Source organism: Rhodnius prolixus, unplaced genomic scaffold (assembly GCF_049639745.1).
Source record: "Rhodnius prolixus isolate KJV_2025 unplaced genomic scaffold, Rpr scaffold_11, whole genome shotgun sequence".
In the NCBI taxonomy this organism is placed as follows: domain Eukaryota; kingdom Metazoa; phylum Arthropoda; class Insecta; order Hemiptera; family Reduviidae; genus Rhodnius; species Rhodnius prolixus.
Window position 1 is genome coordinate 17,533,019 of NW_027411625.1, and position 12,706 is coordinate 17,545,724.

Genomic DNA, 12,706 nt, shown 5'->3' on the forward strand with positions numbered 1-12,706 from the left:
AATAAGTGTTTGATCTACATGTGTACTTTACAGGCTAAAATGCAAAATTAGAGAGAGCCTTTAGGCATTTGTCCTATATCAAGTATTTGGGATTTTCCGTGTTCCAGTTATGCTGACCACAAAAAGACGAATTTGAACACAATGTTCCGACACAGGGAATGTTTAAACGCTCCTTAGGTGAAAACTCTGAATATCGAAAGAAAAAAATTGATTCTATTGCAGTACTTCCTATTACGAATAGTAAGACAAGTTTTTTTTTTGTGTCATACAATTATGTAGACACGAAATCATTCAAAAAGATTCAAAGAACATTGCATCGTTTTCTATTTTTGATTAAAAAACCAGTTTATTAATTACAAATGACCATTTACAAATGTGCCTTAATATATAAGTTGGACATTAAAAGTGATATATATATTATGATATATAAGATCTTTATATTTTATAATTGTATAAATTTAAAAAATATAAGTGTAAAATGATAGAATTTATATGTGTTAACCTTTTTCTATGAAAAGGAATGATATTCAGTATAATAACGTATGAATATTACAAGTAAAAATATTGTTAATTTTAACACTCTGATATCTGTTATTTAGTAACTCTTTTACAAAAACTTACAGTTTAAAATGTTAAGTATAAGGGTTGATTAAACGCCAAAAGGTACACAAATCAGCAGTACCCAAAATTTCATTGATATTATTTAAGTAATTTTACTGCATTAATTTTCATTAATATTTTTTAGAATTTATTAGATGTCACAGACCCTTATGCTGGCCAGTTCATTCATAATATATTTTTTTTTATAATTAAGATAAAATGTGTATTATATCTTCGTTATTAAAAAGGTACTTTATTTTAACACTATTCCAAATTATTCTTCTGATTTATCTTTATTATGCCCTTTATTCTGAGTAGTCACGTATACATGCATGTTAAAGTAGAAAAAGACAAAGTTAGAGTCGGCTACTGTTTAAATTTGAATCACGGAGGATTTAAAACAATATTTCAGTCTTGAATTCGTCTTACCGAAATATTCGTGAGCACAAATAACACACAGTTAATAACAAGTAGATTATTCAACAACAATTATTCATTTCTCAATAGTAATTTAATTTAGCCCCCTAATTTTACTTATAGTAAAATACTGGAATAATTAGCTGTCCTAAAAATATGCATATCTTATTTATTTTATATTACATATATACAACATTGTGGGAAGAACACCTAGATGGAGAATGTAATTGAAGTAAACTATATTATTTGCGCTAAAGCCAGATTAATTACCTATTATTATTAACTCTTGACTACTACGTAAAGTAACAATCATTTTAATCGAAGAATGAACTTAAACAGACGATTTTTATTAAAAATAAAATAAATAAATAAAATAAACAAAATCATTGATATATGTTGATGTAAGCATTTTTTTAAAAAAGTTTTTGAATTTTTTAGACTCTTAATTTTTTTTATTTTTATAACGTTTTCTTTCTAATCTGTAATTAATAGTTTGATTATTATAGATAAATAGATATTACAGTCAATCTACAGTGCTACTTGAACAAATATTTTGTAGATGAAAATGGCCAGCATAAGGGTCTGTGACATCTAATAAATTCTAAAAAATGTGAAGGAAAAGTTAATGCAGCAAAATTACTTAAATTATATCAACTAAGCATGAATGAAATGTTGGGTAACAGCTGATTTGTGTACCTTCTGGCGTTTAATCAACCCTTATACTTAACATTTTAAACTGTAAGTTTTTGTTATTTTATCAAAAACGGGCCAAGATTTACAAAGTAATTAATAATAATAATTTTGGAGGGGGCCTTACATAAAGGAGGCTAACTCCTCTCCCATTCAATGTACAGCGTCGAGACCCCGAAAGGCACATCTACATAAAATTCCAAATCGAATGACACCTCATTTATGAAAATCGGTTCACGCGTTTAGGCGCTACGTTGTTTACAAAAAAGGTAACAACAACAAGAGCAAGAACATTTTTGAAAAAGCCGTTTTTGCTCATTTTCGGCAACTTTTTTCTCGAAACCTATTAGATCTGGGTTGTTGCAAAAAAATTACAGTTATAAAGGAGGGTTAGTCCTATAATTTAAAGAAAATTTGGGAATTTTATCTTTTATAGAAAAAGTGAAAAAAAAATGTCAAAGTTGGGTGTTTTTCAACGTTACGCTTTTTCGTGCAGTTTTTAACGATCAACCCTTATACAACTGTCCTACCGGACAGTTTTAATAAAATCTATTTTTTCCTCTCAGTTCAGTTAAGTTCTGCTTTGGGACTGTTTTCTAGATTCAATTTTGGAGAATCCCCAAATGGAAACATTGCACTGCTTTCGCTATTACAATCTTGATTTTGAACAAATGTCTACTATCGTATGTTTTCCTTATAAATAAATAGATGAGAATAAATTATATGAGAGAAAGATGTACTCAGGACAATATACCTCTATAACAGTTGCAATCAGTCATAATTTTTTCAGAAACAACATCACTTTTTCTAAAAACGTGTTACAGATACATGTTTTTTATAAAAATTAATCTCCCTCGTCAAAAGCCATTTGCCATCTCATAACGTAAAGCGCGGCTGGGGTCTGGAATAGCGAAGCTTGCTAATCTGAAAAATGTAATAGATACATATATATGCAATTAACATTCCAAGTGCAAGAGAATTCATTAGCCATTTAGAAGAAAATTCTTTAAAAACTAAAAAAATTCTACTCTTTTTCAATTCTGGTAAAACTATTTTATTCAAAATTTAAATTCTAGCTATTTTTTAGTGTTCTTTAATATTATATGACGTAAAGAAGATATCTTTAATAACCAGGCAATTAAATCATTGATTTTAAGGCTAACAGTTGGTAGAAAAGTTTGTAAGTGAAAAGAGCACTTACACTTAAATTTATATGAATTAAGATTTAACATTTATTTACAAACTGGGTAATAAATAATATTTAAAATTTTCTACAAGTCAGAATAATGTTTTTAATTTTTAATTTAATTAATCAATTGTATTGTTTTAGAGTTATGAAAAATTTGGATAAACGAGATTTTGTGCGCTACTATATGCACTTTTTAAACGTTTAGGATATTGAATGAACCAACCAGAATCAATTTTCTTTCTTTTTTCCTGTAATTGCAGTTTTTAAAGTTCGTTGTTTTAATTGATCTATCCCGCAATTGTACTTTTAAATGGCAGCAAATGTCTTCAATTGGATTCAAATCCGGTGACTGAGATTACTTGTAAGTTATTGAGCAATAATTTCTTTATTATTGCCATTTTTTTTGTCTGATAATTGTTTTTATAAAATTTAATAATTGTGAATATCCAATTTTTTTCACACTTTGCTTAAGGTTTATCTATAAAATGCTTCCCTAGTCTGTTTGATTTATTAATTCTTCAATAAAAAAAATTAATAACTCCAAAACCTGTAAAGTACTACCACTCTAGGCTAGCTCTGATTCCATCATGTTTAAATAGCTAAAAGTATTTTTTGCATTTGCATTTTCATTCATCATAAAATATTATATCTTCCTAATAATTGTAACATTTTCTTGCAAACTGAATTGTTTGCCAATTCAGAATTAAAAAAAAAAAAATATTGCCTTTAACTATTTAAGAAGTTTGTATGAGGAACTTATCAGCTTTTGCAAACTTAGTGGTTCAAGCATTTTGGATTTAAATCCAATTGAAAACGTTAGATCATCCTGCTCTTACGATGTTAGCACCGAAAGTCTAAAACATCTACTGTTCTCTTGCAGCCCTCTGGAGTCACAGAGAGTCCTACTCAGAAAGACGGTCCACACTAATAGAATCTACCGTTTACTGATCTTTTCGCTAGTGATTTTTATGAATATTTTTAGAAATTTGTGAAAAAACAGATTTTTCTTTGTCGTAAATGTTATTATTTTTTTATTTTTTGGCGCATTGACTGCTTGGCCATTAGCGCCCTATTGTTGTTATTGTTATTATTATTGTTTATCACTTATTGAATGCTTTTAAATACTTATTTTATGTTAAAATCTTTACTTCATGTTAACCTAAAATTTTACCATTATAAATTTTACTTATAACAGTCATCTGAGCAATATTAATGTAAATAGTTAATTAAATCTTTATTAAGTATTACAATTGTTTACAACGTGTGCAGTATTGTATTGTGATGCCATGGGAATGAAGAGATTTTTTAAAAAAGTTTAAAATATGGTTAACTCAGTTGCTGAAATGATTGATTGAAAAAAGGTTACCTTTAAACTGCGGTTACGTAAACGGGAGAATTTTTTTTTAATCAAAAAGTTGGTACATTCAATGCCTAAACGTTTAAAAAGTTAATTCATACATATTATTAGGGTATTAGTAGGGTTGGTATACACAATCCTAAACTTGGAGAGGTTCTAGGCATACGGAGGTTTATCATGAACCATTAGAGTTTTATAGACACTGCAAGGTACATGAGGATCTTGGACAGAAACACTGAAGATTTCAGGATGGCGGCAGAGATTAGGTGTGCTAGTGTGGCCTGGTCACCTGAATACCTTCGCAAAGGGTAACTAATCTATCAGTACATGGTGTGAGGATGGGGTGCGAGAGTCGCGGTATCATCATTTACAGTGCCCTTGCTATCTGAGGGACTGGTATAGGACAGAGATGGGCACTGATTAAAAATACAATTTAATCATAAATTTAATTGATTATTTTTTTAAATGTTAATCAGAATTTAATTGGCGAAATTAATCGTACTTTTAATCATACGACAATTAGTGAACAAAATTTTCAATTTAATCGTTAATCAAATTAATTTAATTAAAATAAAATTATAATAAAACTGAGAATTTGATTGAACTTTAAATTTTAATCACCGAATTAATTTAATTTCAATCAATCAAATTGATTTAATCACTCACTATATGACTTTTCAACTAATGGTTCGAACCACGTTTTGGCGAGGCCACCTTTCTGTGTATCTCCGACAAATACTTTTCGATTAATTTTTTCAGATTTGGACTTCATAAGCATAACGATTCGCCGAACCAAGATAGGTCCATTTAGCCGTGTTAGTGACGTACTAGACTAAAGTGACCACATTTTCATTGAGACAAAGCGGGACAAATGGTATGAAATGAGAAATACAGTTTAGTTATATATATTTTATTGTATACATTCATATACTTGTACAAAAATGTATTTATTATCAATTATTGGTAACTATAAAAATATTTGTAAAAAATAATAATTTGAACATCATGATTTTTAATCAAATTAAATTTTTTATTTAAAAAAATTATTATTTTCTTTCACGGTCGTATTTTTGATCCGAGTGAATACTTTGCAATAGATTCGGATCATTTATTAAAATGTCGTGAAATATTTCACATGAATTGGTCAAATTATATTTTACACTTAATAATACAGATTTTAAAGTTTTAATGTTCAACTGCGTTTTTTCAGTTGTCTATATTTTATTGATACTAGGAAAAACACGTTCTGTTGCTGCATTTGTTCCTGGAAGAGAGGGCGCGAATTCTACAATTTTCAAAATATTCACCTCATCAAAAAGATCATTTTCGCAAATATTATTTTTCGGAAAATGATTAATAATAAAATTCAAAAGATTTTTCCACATATTTCCATAAAATCTCCTTTTTTAATGTCACCCAATTAGACGATCCCAATGTACGAGACCTAACGACAATGATCGAACACTACCGAGTAAATCTAACTCGGTACATTGCCTAATTTAGTTTACTCTGCATGCATTTTATGTGTTTTTTTAATGTATTTTTTATTTCTTTATATTCACCATAATATTTAATAAATAATAGGTAATATATTTTTACAGTACAGTAATAATAAGAAATGCAGATATTTTCTAAAAAGCGGGACATTTTTAAAAATCGGCGGGACGCGGGACAGTCCACCAAAAAGCGGGACTGTCCCGCCAAGATCGGGACGTGTGGTCACTTTATACTAGACCTACATAGAGACCATGTTATACTCTCATTTTAGGTGGGGTTAAATAAGGTTTACTAAACTTCCATTTAGATATTTTAAGGTTTTACTACCTCTAAGTATTTAATTATTAATTTTCTAACCAAACTTCTAAGAATGATGGCGTACTTAACCTTAAATGTCAGTATGGCTTATGATTTCTTCATTGTTTGGTTCAAAGAGAATGTGACGCATCCTAGCAATATTAATTTGATCTCTTTTTTTTTCTTTTTATTATGCGATTCTAAGTTATGATGACAATTCACTAGACTTTTATAGGACCATCTTGCACACGTATTTAACCATTTTGGCGACTCACTAGATTTATATAGAACCATCCTACACTCAAATTTAACTTATGTTTTACTGCATTATATGTAACCTATTTATGTAATAGTCTGTTATTTTGCCAGTCTTATCAACTACACATCTCCATATCAGTGAAGTAAGTAATTTGAGCTACTTCTGTTTCACCTTTGCTATTACACTCTGATGGATCCTTGTTTTGTCGGACGTTCCTGGATCAGAAAGATCTCACATAAACCCACATTACTCAGTTAATTTGTGAGTAATAGTTTTAGTCTTATGCATACATTAAAGTAATTCTCACCTTACCATTGAACCAACCTTGGATTGACTTGCCACTTATAAAGTAGGCGAATACTATATTAAACCTTCTTTTACATCTTTTTCAACCGACTTGGTTACTCAATGCGGATAGAAAGGATGTGTTTCATTCCTCATTTATCAGTGTTTTCCTTGAACTGATGGCACTTTGCAAGTTAAAAGTATTGCTTGTTGCTCCTTCTGTAAACTATCTATTATGGCTATTTGTTTTGCAGATTTCAATGACAAAAATCCTATTGATCATGGTGCCCCCACCAAACAATTGCTTCAGCAATACGTCAATAGAGACGTCTTCAGAACTTATTCCAAATCCTCAAGCTCTCTCCTCAACAATATGTTGAGATGTGGACAAAGGGAGGCAACCTCACAATTTTTAGAAATGGTCTTTGGGAATAGAAAGAGAACAATAGTTGAAGAGAGAAGATATTTCAGAAGTTTTTCTTAATTCTTCAAGCACTTTCTACAATTGATGGCACTCGTATTGGTAAAATGAAGGTGCCGAGTTTAAGAACAGTGATAATATTGTTGGAGATGAGGCAGCTGGTTGGAAGAGTGAAGGAGCCAAGTCTGAGAACAGTGATTAAAACTGTCCGGTAGGACAGTTGTATAAGGGTTGATCGTCAAAAACTGCACGAAAATAGTGTAACGTTGAAAAACTAATATTGATGGTGATGGGGCACCAGCTAGACAGAATCGCCTTAACAAAAACTTAGTTTTAATAGTTAAGTATAAGGGTTGATTAAACGACAAAAGGTTCACAAATCAGCAAGTACCCAACATTTCCTTCATACTTCATTGATATCCTTAAAGTAATTTTACTGCATTAAATTATCATTAATATTTTTTAGAATTTATTGGACGTCACACACCCTTAAGCTGACCAGTTCATTTTTTTTTTTATTACAATTATGATAAAATGTATATTATATCTTCAATAATTAAATAGGTACTTTATTTTAACTCTATTCCAAATTATTATTCTGATCTATCTTTATTAGCCCTTTATTCTGAGTAGTCACATATACATGGACGTTAAAGTAGAAAAAGACAAAGTTAGAGTTGGGTACTGTTTAAATTTGAATCACAAATTTTAAACAATATTTCAGTCTTGAATTCGTCTTACCGAAATATTCGAGAGCAAAAATAACACACAGTTAATAACAAGTAGATTATTCAACAATATTTACTCATTTCTCAATTCTAATTTAATTTAGCCCCCTAATTTTACTTATAGTAAAATACTTTAATAATTGTCTAAAAAATATGCATATCTTATTTATTTTATATTCCAAATATATAACATTGTTCAGGGCCGGATTTACCTATAGGCTAACTAGGCTTCAGCCTAGGGCCTCAGGATCGAGAGGGGCCTACATTCCAATTGTTAGCAAAATTAAAATTACGCTATTCTAAAAACATAACATAATATTAACATTTAACATATTGATATACAGGGTGAACCAGTAAGGTACATCTAAAGAGGAGTTCAATGACGTATTGGCCAACTTCATATTTTCCACTGTCCTTGGGTGACGTCACTTTAAATTTTTTTTTCTAAAATCATTACTTTTTTTCAATAAAAATGTTATTACGCAGAAAGTTTTAGTCCGAATTCGATTCTGATGGCACGGTTAGAAAGACAGATAAATTTTCTAAAAATTGATACCATTTCGAAGCATAAGTTATTCTCCAAACAGCCTCAATCTTCCTCTGAATGCTGGAAAAATAAAAGTAATCGAAATTTTTAAGAAAACTCATTAGGCCCTTACGTGATCATTATCAGACCTAGGTGCTGGCACATTTTATAAAAGTTTCCTTGTTTAATGGGCTTTCAAACTAGTGATGGGCAGAACGAGTCCGTCTTTGGACTCGTTGGATTTGAATCAGTTCCAGGGTTGGAATCGATTCCAACAACTCGTTCACCGATTCCGGTCTCTGTACTTACCCTATGCATTAGTAAAAATGTCACGCAATTTATTAAAAAATATCATTAAATGTTAGCTTTCCCAGTTAATAACAAAACTATATTTCTTTAACACACATTGAGTACCATCCCTAATTTCCAATTGCACTGATAAATATAAAATTAACAACGTAACACAAAAATTAACATAAAAATAGACTAGTCAATTATAAAAATTAAAGCAATGCTGTTTAGTCATTATCTAGCTTGACCACTGGAAGACTGGAGTTAACGTGCTTCAAGAGGATCCAAGGTAGAGAAACGGAAATGGGTAGGAAATTATTCCCATAAAAAAAATTCTAACCCTTCAAGCAAAATGATAATTACTCATAAATAAAGAAATATTTATTTACTAGGACTTGTATATCAAGCTTTAAAAATATTATCTTATTATCTTACGAAAAGAAAAAGCTGTGTGCTTAATCTTTAACATAGCGCTGGACACTCTTATTCTTATCTTCATTGGGTAAGTTTAACCGTGTACATGACCGTGAGACAGTCAAAGTAACACTGAGCCAAAATTTAGTATTACCTAATTGGTTTACTTACTGCAGTATCCCTCCCACTCTATCACCAATTTCACAAACATTCATCGATTGGAAATAATTTTTAGTTAAATATTCGTTTTATTTGAATACAAAAAACATTATAACGCTTTCTTAAGATGATTTTAATTTTTAAAATTTGTTTTTGTCCATTACTCTTATATAATACGAAGAATTTCAAATAAAATATAATATACAAACACAATGATCTAGTATGCAGGTGGAGTCAGTCCTCGTTACCATAGCAATGGAACCGTTAAACAACTCCGGTTCCAGCTCCAGCAATTTCTATTGGCTAGATTCAGTGAACGAAAAAATGGAACGAGACCGGTTTCAAAAGGATTTAAATCACTCCGGATTCGACTCCACCAACTCCAGTGGATTTAACCAATGAAAATGCTAGAGCTGGGCCGGAGTCGTTTAACGGTTCCGTTGTCATGGTAACTACGACTGACTCCACCTGCACACTAGATCATTCTGTGTTTGTATATTATATTTTATTTGAAATTCTTCGTATTTTATAAGAGTAATGGACAAAAACAAATTTTAAAAATTCAAATCATCTTAAGAAAGCGTTATAATGTTTTTTGTATTCCAATGAAACGAATATTTAACTAAAAAATATTTTCAATCGATGAATGTTTGTGAAATAGGTGATAGAGTGGGAGGGATACTACACTAAGTAAACCAGTTAGGTAATACTAAATTTTGGCCCAGTTTTACTTTGACCGTCTAGCTGACATGTACACGTTCAAGCTTACGCCAATGAAGATGAGAGTAAGAGTGTCCAGCGCTAAGTTTAAGATTAAGCACACAGCTTTTTCTTTTTGTAAAACAATAAGATAATATTTTAAAAGCTTGATATTCAATTCTTAGTTAATAAATATTATGAGTAATTATAATTTTGAAGGGTTAGAATTTTTATGGAATAATTTCCTACCCATTTCCGTTTCTCTACCTTGAATACTCTTGAAGTAAGTTAACTCCAGTCTTCTAGTGGTCAAGCTAGATAATGACAAAACTGCATTGCTTTAATTTATATTTGACTAGCCTATTTTTGTGTTAATATTTGTATTACGTTGTTAATTTTATATTTATCAGAGCAATTGGAAATTAGGGATAGTACTCAATGTGTTTTAAAGAAATATAGTTTTGTTATTAACTGGGAAAGCTAACATTTAATGATATAATAATATAATAAATTGCGTGACATTTGTTCTTATGTTTAATCGTTCCAAACCTTCTGCTGCCTCATTTTCATTTTTATTTGCCTAAATTTTTTGGGGCGGGGCGGAATCACTTTTTTTAAAAATAGGGATTTGAATCAACTCGTTCCACCATCGGACTCGTTCCAATGGAACGAGTCCGCTCAAATAGCCCATCACTATTTCAAACGGTACATCATTTTCCAGGATTCCTTTGTATGAGAAATTACGTTTGTTTTACAAGAAAACGTGTTCGCGAGCAGTGTTAGTTATCAAGTTGTTTAATTCATTGAAAACTCTTTTAGATGGACCAGTAGTCAATTTTTAAAGTAGATTATCTTAAAATAAGGAAGTCAAAGGTTACAAATTGCACTTAAAAATAATAATAATTCTGATCTCTCTGAATTATTTGAGAAAATGTTAGGAAATATTACAAGTACTATTTTTATAAACAAAAATTCATATGTACTTACTCCAAATAACAATTTTACACACAACTACACTGATGAAAAAGAAAAGAATTTGAATAAACCTTAACCTTTTTTTAAAAAAACCTAAAACTTTCTGAGTTATAACATTTTTATTGGAAAAAAGTAATGATTTTAGAAAAAAACTTAAAAGGACGTCACTCAAGAACAGTGGAAAATATGAAGTTGGCCAATACGTCATTGAACTCCCCTTTAGGTGTACTACACACAGTAGGCCTATGGACAATACTTAAATGGGCGCATTCAGCAGACAAGAGCGCTACGGAACTATCCGCTGAATGGCGCACTTTTAGCATCGCTCTCACATGTTGTGGGAGCGGTCGCCATCTTATGGAGCGGAAATTTTCTATGCTCCTTCGACGGAGCGGTGATCGCTACTAGCAAAGTACGTGTATTTATAAAAACAATTTTGAAATTTTTCCAATTTTTTTGGTAATTAAACGCAACTCTCCCAAAATTACCAAATAATTATTAAACCTTCTTGTTTGTAACAGATGTAAAATTATTTTTTAGTCATTTCGTGTATGCTTAAGAACATCTAAAGCTCTTAACATTTGATTTTTCTTAGAAAAATCACTCGGAAAACTACTTATTTCCCGATATTAAGAAAAATACTAGCTTTACTGCCTTGGCAATATTTTTAGTAGAAATGGGGATGAAAAAATACATAAAAGTGACCTATCGCGTGCTCTTCTTTCTCTTTGATAACAAGTTAAAAAATTGAAATATGATTAATAAATAACAGATTTTGAAATGGCCTAACGCTTTTTAATTTAAAAGACGAGTTGTTTTTTATTGGACCGATTCCTCGCCAATATTAATTCGAAAAAAGGTTATGTTTAGGTTATATTAGTAGCAGAGCGTTCAGAGAAATAAAGCGCTCCCTTTGGGAGCGATCTGGTAGCGCTCTTGTCTGCTGAATGCGGCCAATGGTTCGCCCTGTATTAAAACTGTCCGGTAGGACAGTTGTATAAGGGTTGATCATCAAAAACTGCACGAAAAAGCGTAACGTTGAAAAACACCCAACTTTGACAATTTTTTTCTCTTTTTCTATAAAAGATAAAATTCCCAAATTTTCTTTATAATAAAGGGCAAATCCTCCTTTATGACTGTAATTTTTTTGCAACAACCTAGATCTGATAGATTTTGAGAAAAAAGTTGCCGAAAATTTGCAAAAACGGCATTTTCAAAAATTGTTCTTGTTCTTGTTGTTGTTGTTGTTGTTGTTGTTGTTGTTGTTGTTGTTGTTGTTGTTGTTGTTACCTTTTTTGTAAACAACGTAGCGCCTAAACGCGTCAACCGATTTTAATGAATGAGGTATCATTCGAGTCGGAATGTTATGTAGATGTGCCTTTTGGGGGTCTCGACGCTGTACATGGAAAGGGAGAGGAGTAAGCCCCCTTTATGTAAGGCCCCCCTCCAAAATTATTATCATTAATTACTCTGTAAATCTTAGCCCGATTTTGGTAAAATTTGGTAGGATGACAGGGTTAGGGCTCCCCTAACTACATTAAAGCGACGATCTGCTCTTACACTTGTTAAGGGGAAGTATAGCAATCGTTTCAAATTATCGAAACGTGAACCGATTTTCATGAATGAAGTGTCATTCGAATCGAAATTTTGTACAGATTTGCACTTTTAAAGTCTCGACGCTGTGCCTCATAAGGAGGGGAGTTTGCCCCACCCAAGTTAGACCCTTTCTAAAACTATGTTTACCAATATTTCTATAACGCTTAGTCCCATTTTGATAAAATTTTGCAAGAAGAAGTGGTTAAAGCTCCTCTACGTGGCTGTGAAGTGCTATCATGCTCTTGCACCTACTAAGAGGAAGTACTGCAATCGTTAAAATTATCAATGAGTGAACCGATTTACACC